Consider the following 10,861-nt stretch of genomic DNA (forward strand, 5'->3'; position numbering starts at 1 on the left):
GAAAGACTTCCTACAGAAGGTGGGATTTTAATTAACTTGAAGTAAGTCAGGAGATGGAGATGAGGACAGAGAACAGGGGACAGGGATGGGGGACAGCCAGAGAAAACACCTGGAAACAAGATGGTGTGTCTTGTTTGTAGCACAGTTAGATGAGTATGTGGCATAGAAAACTGTAAGAACCTAGAAAGGTGGGAGGAAGGGAAAGGAGGGACTAGGCAAGGGGTTTGAATGCCAAAGCAAGGATTTCCTGGAGGAGATTGGGAACGACTGGAGTTTAATGATTAGAAGAGAAGGACATGGTCAGACCTGAACTTTAGGAAAATCTCTTTGGTGGCTGAATGACAGATGGACTGGTGTGGGGAGAGACCCACCAGCAGGCTAGTGTAATTTAATTTAGTTTAAGCATAAAATGATAAGGGCCGGCACCAGAGTAGTGGCAATAGCAGAGGGAAAAAAAGTTTAAAAAAAAGGTAAAATTGGCAAGTCTTGGCACCAGAATAAATGAATGAATAAAGAGAGATAGTAAGGAATGAAGTATTATAGCCTAGGGTAAGGATGCTGATATTCTTGTCAGTAAAGGAAATTGAGAAAGGGAAGAGTTGAAGGGGAGGAATAACAAATTTATTTTGGACCTGTTCACTTTAAAATGGGCCATACAATATGGATAGGTAGGATACTGATAGTCTTGTCAGTAAAGGAAGTTGAGAAATGGAATAGTTGAAGGGGAGAAATAACAAATTTATTTTGGACCTGTTCACTTTAAAATGGGCCATACAATATGGATAGGTAAATGATGTAGTGCATAGTTTTCGATCTGGAATCAGCCTCAGATACTAGCTGTGTGAACCTAAGCAAGTCACTTAACTGCTGCTTCCTCTGTTTCCTTTTTTTTTTTTTAAATGGGGATAATAATAGTATCCAACTCCCAAGGATCAAATTTGTGAGGATCAAAGCAAATTATAATTGTAAAGCACTTATAGCACAACGTCTGTACATAATAAGAGCTATATAAATGTTAAGATTTTTATAACTGAAAGGTGGTTAGAAAGAAGTGCAAGACTAGAGGTCAGGGGAGTGGTTAGGTTGGGATTAGGTAGACTGAAGAATCATCAGCCTAGAGACAGTAATTAAATCCACAGGAACGGATTGAGATCACCAAGTTAAACAGTATACAAAGGGAGGAAAGTACTCAGGATAAACTGTGATCTGAATAAGGATTCAGCAAAGATGACTGAGAAGGAGCAGTCAGAAAGAAGGAGAACCAAGAGAGAATGGTATTCCAGCAACATTCAGAGAAGAGAGTATCAAAAAGAGGCAGAGAAATCAACAGTATCAAGTGCCCCAAATATATCAAGAAAACTGAGCATTGGGAAAAAGGCTTCTGGGTTTGGTAGTAATCATTGGTAACTTTTGGAGGAGCAGTTTTTGAGGATGGGAGAGGCATGAGTATGTTTATAGATAGTGAGGAAGAAACCAGCAGACAGGGACAGATTGAAGAAAAGAGAAAGTGTACCGAGGAGGCAATCTATTGAAGGAGATGGGATGGAACGGGATTGCTTATGCAGGTAGAGGGGTTTGTCTTAGTAAGGAACGAGGCCATCTTTTTGTACAAAACAGGAATAAACTACAGTTTTCAATAGCTATTCAGAAGAAATCATAAGTTATTAATTTATAAGCTTCTCTGTCATATAAGCCAGTCACCTGATGGTTGGTTAATTCATATTCAAAGAGGACTCAAAGGACATCACAAAGTCGGGGTCAACTTACAGTGTTGTCTGACCATGGCTCAGGTCAGGCATAAATAGCCTATAGGAACATTTGGGGTGGAGGTGTCTCTAAATTTATATATCTCACGTTTATTTTGAGTTACTTTTGTGTTACATAATTCTGCTTTGCTCATAGAGCAGTGTCACTCATGCCTCACAAAACTAAAGCCAAGGAATGCCCGAAACCACCCACATATACAAAACCACACTTCCAAACAAATTTTGGAGCAGCAGAACCAACAAAAGATAGGGTAAAGCAGGATTTCAGCCAAAGAAAACATAGAAAGACAGGAGGAATGACCCATCAAGCTGAAGTAAGAAAGGAGAGCAGTGGAACTGGCAGCATGAGAAGCAGCCCAGTGCATGCACAGAAGCAATCCAGCACACACTAAGAAGGGGTCCCGTGCAAGCACACTTGTAGAAACCCTCAGTAGAAAGCAGCAACATGGCACTTCTGACACCCAGGAGTTGGCAGCTGAGGAACAGAAATCAGCTCAATCCAGTGTAGATGGCACTGAGGAGAACCCAGGGATTGTGGTCCTTCCACCCTAGGTGTACAGCGGAGTTTCCATATATAAGCAAGATCATGAAAACGTCCCTCAAAATAAGCAAAATACAAAAGAAAAAGCCTTACCCTGGGAAGCTATTTTAATGACAAATCAAATTCAATATTCAAGAAGGATAAAAAGGTAAGCAGGAAAAGAAAAATCCCAAAGTACTCAATGGGGTCAAACTAATCACTTTCCTACCTGGGAAATTGATAACCAGGATACTTACAAGAACTATTTAGGTACTTAAAGTACTTAATATGATTAAGGTAATCAAGGGAAACAATGGAGTTAAACTTATATTACTACATAGGAAGGTGATAACTAAGATACTTAAGAAAACTGATACTTAAGTGTATAAGGAACTTAAGAATTTAAGGTACTCAGGAAATCAATGGGATCAAACTGGATTATATTATTACATAGGAAGGTGATAATATATACTTAAGATTATCTATGATAACTGAGATATGTAAGTACCTAAAGTATTTAATATACCTAAAATTCTGAAGATACTTAAGAATTTTACCACTATGAGGGCAGTGATTAGGAGCACACATTGATAGAAGGGAGTAAGTTGAATATGACATCCAAAAAATGATGAAACAAGATGTCATCCAAAAAAAATGAAACTTAAGGGGATAAAGGGATGAGAAAAAGGAGGGGAAGATGGGAGTAAATTATTTCACATGAGAGAGAATGGAAGAGTTAATACAGTGTAGGGAAAGATAAGAGGGGTAATAGGCAATGCTTGAGCCTTATTCTTGTCAGAATTGGTGCAAAGTGGGAATAACATTCACACTTTATTATAGAAATCTATCTTACTCAAGAAGAAGGGGAGGGGAAATAAGAAAAGAGGGTGATAGACAAAACAGAGGAAGCAATAGTTAGAAATAAAACATTTGTAAATAGTGAAAAGCTGAGTGAAAGAGAGGGAAAATAAATGGGGAAAATCATAACTGTGAATATGAATAAGACAAAGTCACTCATAAAATGGCAGAGGATGGCAGGGTAGATTAAAGGACAAAATCTCATAATATGCTGCCTACAACAAACATATTTAAAATAGGGAGATATACACAGGGTAAAGGTAAAGGGCTGGAGCAGAATCTATTATACTTAGGCTAGTTAAAAAAGGAGGTGGCAATTATGATCTCAGACAAAGCAAAAAAATTATCAAATTAAGAGATAAGGAAAGAAATTACATCTTGATAAAAGGTATTCTAGAAAATGAAGTAATATAAATGCTAAGCATATATGCATCAAATGGCATAGCATCCAAGTTCCTAAAGAAGTTACATGAATTATGAAAGGAAATAGTCAATAAAACTATATTAATAGGGAGCATTAGCCTACCCCTCTCTGAAATACATAAACCAAAAAATAAACAAGAGAGAAATTAAGGAGGTGAATAGAATTTTAGAAAAGTTAGATTTGATAGACCTCTTGAATGGGAACAGAAAGGAATACATCTTTTTCTCAGTAGCACATGGCACCTTCTGAAAAATTTATCACATAATAAGATATAAAAATTTCATAACAAAATGAAGAAAAGCAGAAACATTAAAGGAGTCCTATGGAGCAGATAGGTGGCTCACAGTGGATAGAGCACTAGACCTGAAGATAGGAGGGTTCTAGCTTCAAATATGGTCTCACACACTTCCTAGTTGTGTGAACCTGGGCAAGTCACTTAATCCTAACTGCCTAGCCCTGACCTCTCTTGTGCCTTGGAAATGATACTTCTATTGTTTCTAAGACAGAAGGTGAGGGTTTTATTTTTTTAAAAAAATTAAATGCATCCTTTTCAGATCATATTGCTATAAAAACTATATTCAATAAAGGTCTACCAAAAAAAAGGCCTAAAAATCAGTTGGAAACTAAATAATCTTCAATTTCATTAGAGAGAATGACAACAGACACTATGTCAAAAATTTTGGGATGCAGTCAAAGGAAAACTTAGGGGCAAAGCTATATTTTTAAATGCTTATAGAAATAAAATAGAGAAAGAGCAGATAAATAAATTAGACATGCAACTAAAAAAATAGAAAAAGAACCAATTTAAATCTTCAATTAAACAACAAACTAGAAATCCTGAAAAATCAAAGGAGAGATTAATAACACTGAAAGTAAGCGAATGAACTAATAACTAAGAGAAGTAGCCAGTTTTGTGGGAGGAACCCCAATAAAATAAATGATTGGTTAATTTGACTAAAAAAAAAGAAAATTAAATTACCATTATTAAAAAAAAGAGGAAAATGTTGGAGGAAATGTGGGAAAACTGGTACACTGATGTACTGGTGGTGGAACTGTGAACTGATACAACCACTCTGGAGATTAGTTTGGAACCATGCCCAAAGGGCCATAAAACTGTGCACAATATTTGACTTAACAATACCACTACTAAGTATGTATTCCAAAGAGATCAAAGATAGGGAAAAGGAATCTATTTGTATAAAAATATTTATAACATCTCTTTTTGTGGGATGTTCATCAATTGGTGAATGGCTAAACAAATTGTGTTATTGATTGTAATGGAAAACTATTGGGCCATAAGAAATGACAAACAAAACAATCACAAAAGAAACCCTAGAAAGACTTACATGAAGTAATGCAAAGTAAATATTGTACACAGCAAAAGCAATAATGTAAAATGATCAACTATAAATGACAACTAATATCAGCAATGCAAGGAGCCAGGGCAACTCCAAGGGACTTGTGACCAAAAAGGCTATCCATTGCCATAGAAGGAACTGCTGGAGTCTGAAGGCAGATTGAAGCATACCATTCTACAGTTTATTTCCTCCACTAATTTTTCTCTACTGTAGGATATGTACCTTTTTTCACAATATGACAAACATGGAATCATATACTGTATGATAGCATATTTACAACCTATACCATACCTTCAGTATGATGTGTTACCTAATACATCTCTCCTACACTTTCTTTCAGTCTCCCAAACAATGATCTAGTTCTGGTGATACATGCAGCAAATTCATCATTTACATGGACCTACCTGGAAATTTTACTGTCAAGGCAAGTGAATTTATTCTCAGCATTCAAAATTTCTCCACTGATGAAAGTGATAGTTCCAAGTATGGATGGTGCAATGCTGGCTAGAAGAGATCCTGTTTTCTTAGTGTTAATTATAAAGCCAAAATTTGCACAAGCAGCAGAGAGTCAATCCATGTTCTGTTTGACCTCAGTCTTCAGGGGCTTCATTGAATGCACAATCAGATTTGAATAGAAAGTTGTACATGGCTTGTGGCCTTCTCAAGTTAAAATAATTTACTTATCAGTGCAGCAGCTATTGCTATTTTTATTCTCACTGAAGGCATACAATATCACTGAAAACAACATGCTAAAAAGCCAGGGAGCAAGCACACAGCCCCACTTCACTCCACTGGTGACTGAGGAAAGCACCAGAGCACGGTCCACTGTCCAGAAACTGTGCAAGCATGCCAATACAGCTGTTGTACAATACTGATGGACTTCTCTGGGTAATCAAATTTTGCCAGGATCTTTCACAAGCCCTCATGACTGACATAAGTATCAAAGGCCTTGACTGAATCAACAAACATTATGTTTAGACCTCTGTTCTCCTCCTAGAATTTCTCCTAGACGTGTAAGGCAGCAAACACTATATCAACTATTCCTCAGCCCTTTCTGAAAGCCGAGCTCTCTCTCCAGTAGGTGACCATCTTCCCAGTGAAGCTTATTAAGGAGAACTCTGACAAGAATCTGGCCAGAATCTGAGAGATAATCCCGCACACCCCTATGTCATAGGACAAACTTTTCCTTTTCCATTATAGAGGTGGAAAATGGAAACATTTTTGATCTCCGGGAGGACAGCTTCCTCGTGCCATTATAACCTGGAAGATTTCAGTCGACTTTTGTATGAACAGTGGACCTTGCTTTGTAAATCTCTGCTAGAATGGAATCAGCACCAGGTGTTTTGCCACATAAGAGGAGCCTAATGGTGTTCAAAAACCTCTTCTTCAGTTGGAAGTCTGGCTAGAGAGGAATGATTTCAACCTGGGGTACAGTCAAAGGCTTCAGTACTGATTGATGACGGTCTGTTGAGATCACTATGGAAGTGTTCGGCCCTTCTCTTCAGGATCACGTCCTTATCATGACTAGTGCGGCTCCATCAGTACTGAGTAGCTGAGATACAACAGAGGTCGTTGGTCCATAAATAAGCCTTCAGGGCATCATATATGTCATATAAACCAGTTGCATGTAATGTCATATAATCTGTCAAATGAATCAATTTCATGGGGGTGTTTATTACACTAAATTACCCCAAAGATAAAAATCAGTTACAGAGTTTGTCTTAGTATTGGAATTATTGGAGGCTATTTGGACATACTTCTATGCTCACAAAAGCCCTCTGAAGGTTCATTCATGGCCAAAAAAAGTAAACAATAGAAGGTGATTCTTTTTTTTAAAACCCTTACCTTCTGTCTTAGAATCAATACTGTATATTAGTTCTAAAGCAGAAGAGTGGTAAGGGTTAGGCAATGGTCGTTAAGTGACTTGCCCAGGGTCACACAGCTAGGAAGTATCTGAGGCCAGAGTTGAACCTAGGACTTCTCATCAGGCCAGGGACTCTATCTACTAAGCCACCTAAGCTGTCCCCCCACCCCCTGCAGTTTTTAATATACACATATCTTTTTGTCAAATGATGCCTTCTCTAATGGTGGGAAAGAAGGGAAGAGGGAGTTACCTGGTATTTTAATGTAATAAATTTAAAAATGTTTAATTTTTTAAAAAAAACTTCCTCTGTGCTTTATACCTACTTAACTATTTTTTACACAGAAACAGAGATGATATAAAAATATATCCTGTATAAATATGTAGTTGTCAGAAGTCTTTTTTCTTCCTTTTGCATTTTTTTCTTCCTGCATTATCTACTTTCTTTATCTTCCAACGAAACCTATCCTTAGAACACACCATTATTAAATTACTTTAATAGACCATTTGATTAAATTTTAAAAATATTTGTTGAATTGAATTTTAAAGCAAAAGTCCATAAATAACAGGTACATTTAGAATCATATTGGACATTATATCTAATTTGTTTCTATATTAAGTCATTAAAAATTGGCTTAAATATTTGTGCTCTAATTTGCTCAAATCCATTAAAAATCCTATTTAATAAATCATCTTCTCCTAGAATTCATACATACCAAATACCTAAACATATTAGCATGTATTTGTAATAAATATTTTTGATGCTACTGAAGTAATAAAAATAAAAGACTTACTTCATAGTTATCAGCTCAGGAACAGAGTTCAGAGTTGCTAGGATCATGAAATGTTCCCAAATAGTAAATCAATGTCAACACCCACAGTTCAGGTTACTTACATAATAGGCAAATGGACAATGTATACAACTGGATATCAAAATAGTCAGTGTACACAAAAAGTTGTCAATGAAATAAATTAAAGATACTCTAAAAGAATTATATACCTAATAACTAGCTCTAACTTTTTTTTATTTATTAATATTTATATTTTAGAAAAGTTAACATGGTTACATGATTTATGCTCTTACTTTGCCTTTACCCCCCGCGACCTGCCCCCCTCCCCTGGCCGATATGCATTTCCACTGGTTTTAACATGTGTCATTAATCAAGACCTATTTCCAAATTGTTGATAGTTGCATTGGTGTGGTAGTTTCGATCCCCAATCATGTCCTCATCAACCCATGTATTCAAGCAGTTGATTTTCTTCTGTGTTTCTTCTCCTGCAGTTCTTCCTCTGAATGTGGGTACCATAAATCCCTCAGAGCTGTCCTGTGTCATTGCATTGCTGCTGGTACAGAGGTCCATTACATTCGATTTTACCACAGTATATCACTCTCTGTGTACAATGTTCTGGCTCTGCTCCTTTCACTCTGCATCAATTCCTGGAGGTCTTTCCAATTCACATGGAATTCCTCCAGTTTATTATTCCTTTTAGCACAATAGTATTCCATCACCAGCATATACCACAATTTGTTCAGCCATTCCCCAATTGAAGGGCATGCCCTCATTTTCTAGGTTTTTGCCACCACAAAAAGCGCAGCTATAAATATTTTCATACAAGTCTGTTTATTTATGATCTCTTTGGGGTACAAGGGCAGGCATTCTTTTATAACCCTTTGAGCATAGTTCCAAATTGCCAGCCAGAATGGTTGGATCAGTTCACAACTCCACCAGCAATGCATTAATGTCCCAGTTTTGTCACATCCCCTCCAGCATTCATTTCTCTCCCCTTCTTTCATTTTAGCCATTCTGCTAGGTGTGAGGTGATACCTCAGAGTTGTTTCGATTTGCATTTCTCTAATTATTAGAGATTTAGTACACTTTCTCATGTGCTTATTGATAGTTTTGATTTATCTGAAAATTGCCTATTCATTTCTCTTGCCCATTTATCAATTATTTTACATTTTGTAATTTTCTCTAACTCTTGCTTGGTTTTAAAATCTTTCCTTTCCCAGAGATCTGACAAGTATACTATTCTGTGTTCACTTAACTTATTTATAGTTTCCCTCTTTATATTCAAGTCATTCACCCATTCTGAATTTATCTTGGGTGTGAGATGTTGATCTAAACCTAATCTCTCCCATATTGTTTTCCAAATTTCCCAACAGTTTTTGTCAAATAGTGGATGTTTGTCCCCAAAATTAGGCTCTTTGGGTTTATCACATACTGTCTTCCTGACGTCACTTACCCCAAGTCTTTTCCACTCATCCTCCCTTCTGTCTCTTAGCCAGTACCATACCGTTTTGATGACTGCTGCTTTATAGTATAGTTTAATATCTGGTACTGCTAGGCCCCCTTCCTTCACATTTTTTTCATTATTTCTCTTGATATTCTTGATCTTTTGTTATTCCAAATGAACTTTGTTATAGTTTTTCCTAATTCAGTGAAAAAGCTTTTTGGTAGTTTGATAGGTATGGCGCTAAATAGGTAAATTAATTTGGGTAGAATGGTCATTTTTATTATGTTAGCTCATCCTACCCATGAGCAATCAATGTTTTTCCAATTGTTTAGATCATTTTAATTGTTTGGAAAGTGTTTTATAGTTGTTTTCATATAATTCCTGTGTTTGTTTTGGCAGATAGATTCCTAATTATTTTATATTGTCTAGGGTGATTTTAAATGGTGTTTCTCTTGCTGTTGTGATATGTTGGAAATATATAGAAATGCTGATGGTTTATGTGCATTTATTTTGTATCCTGCAACTTTGCTAAAGTTGTTGATTATTTCTACAAGCTTCTTAGTTGATTCTTTTGGATTTTTTAAGTAGACCATCATATCATCTGCAAAGAGTGATAGCTTAGTCTCCTCATTGCCTATTTTGATACCTTCAATTTCTTTTCCTTCTCTAATTGCTGCTGCTAGTGTTCTAGTACAATGTTGAATAATAGAGGAGATAATGGGCATCCTTGTTTCACTCCTGATCTTATTGGAAAGGCTTCTAATTTATCCCCATTGCATATGATGCTTGTTGATGGTTTTAGGTATACACTGTTAATTGTTTTTAGGAAAGGTCCTTCTATTCCTATACTTTCCAGTGTTTTCAATAGGAATGGATGCTGTATTTTGTCAAAGGCTTTTTCAGCATCTATTGAGATAATCATGTGATTTTTGTTTGTTAGACTGTTGATATGGTCAATTATGTGGATGGTTTTCCTAATGTTGAACCAACCTTGCATTCCTGGTATAAATCCCACCTGATCATGGTGGATGATCTTCTTAATTACTTGCTGGAGTCTCTTTGCTAGTATTCTATTTAAGATTTTTGCAACTATGTTCATTAGGGAGATTGGTCTATAGTTTTCTTTCTCTGTTTTTCATCTACCTGGCTTTGGAATCAGTACCATAGTTGTGTCATAAAAGGAATTTGGTAGGACTCCTTCTTTGCTTATCATATCAAATAATTTGTATAGTATTGGGATTAGTTGCTTTTTGAATGTCTGATAGAATTCACTTGTGAATCCATCAGGCCCTGGCGATTTTTTCTTAGGGAGTTCTTTGATGGCTTGTTCAATTTCTTTTTCTGATATGGGATTATTTAGGTATTCTATTTCTTCTGCTGTTAATCTAGGCAATTTATATTTTTGTAAATATTCATCCATATCTCTTAGATTGCCATATAATTGAGCAAAATAGTTTTTAATGATTGCCTTAATTTCCTCTTTATTAGAGGTGAGGTCTCCCTTTTCATCTTTGATACTGTCAATTTGGTTTTCTTCTTTCCTTTTTTTTATTAGATTGACCAGTACTTTGTCTATTTTATCTGTTTTTTCAAAGTACCAGCTCCTAGTCTTATTTATTAATTCAATAGTTCTTTTACTTTCGATTTTATTAATTTCTCCCTTGGTTTTTAGTATTTCTAATTTAGTTTTCATCTGGGGATTTTTAATTTGCTGACTTTCTAATTTTTTGAGTTGCATGCCCAATTCATTGATCTCTGCCCTCCTTAATTTGTTAATATATGCACTCAGGGATATAAATTTCCCCCTGAGTACTGCCTTGGCCGCATCCCACAGATTTT

General features: G+C 36.1%; 1 protein-coding gene across 1 annotated transcript in view; it reads right to left on the reverse strand.

The window, feature by feature from the left end:
• Positions 1-10,861, reverse strand: part of NARF (nuclear prelamin A recognition factor) — a 68,317-nt gene that overhangs the window by 48,928 nt on the left and 8,528 nt on the right. The gene's annotated exons all lie outside the window — the stretch shown is intronic.

The sequence above is a fragment of the Gracilinanus agilis genome, chromosome 4 (assembly GCF_016433145.1).
Source record: "Gracilinanus agilis isolate LMUSP501 chromosome 4, AgileGrace, whole genome shotgun sequence".
Taxonomy (NCBI): Eukaryota; Metazoa; Chordata; class Mammalia; order Didelphimorphia; family Didelphidae; genus Gracilinanus; species Gracilinanus agilis.